Source organism: Penaeus monodon, chromosome 34, assembly GCF_015228065.2.
Source record: "Penaeus monodon isolate SGIC_2016 chromosome 34, NSTDA_Pmon_1, whole genome shotgun sequence".
In the NCBI taxonomy this organism is placed as follows: domain Eukaryota; kingdom Metazoa; phylum Arthropoda; class Malacostraca; order Decapoda; family Penaeidae; genus Penaeus; species Penaeus monodon.
Window position 1 is genome coordinate 8,433,190 of NC_051419.1, and position 428 is coordinate 8,433,617.

Sequence of the window (428 nt, forward strand, 5' to 3'; positions counted from 1 at the left end):
AACGAAGAAAAAGGAACAGGGAGAAACACAAAGAGAGAGATTGATAGTAAAACACCACTTTTATCTCTCCAACTCCCTTTTTTCACAATCGTCTAAGTGTCTCCCGTCTCCAAAAAATCCCTTCTCAAAACGCTGTGGTTCTGTCAGTCAAACCCGCAAAAGGCCTACTAATTCTCTCTACCAAACCCCCCCTCTTGTCAGTGCCAGCATGCCACTGATATGCCTCCTTATCGTGACACAGCTAGCCCCTATCATCACTTGCTTATCTACGTAAGGTCATGCTGCTGCCGCTATCTGTACGTCGATCGAAACTCTTGATATATATGTGGTGTGTGTGGCAATATATACAGATGGATAAATAGATGAATTTGGCTGTTTATCTGGCACTCGATCTGTCAGTCAGTTTGTCTGTGTAATGAGTCTTTATA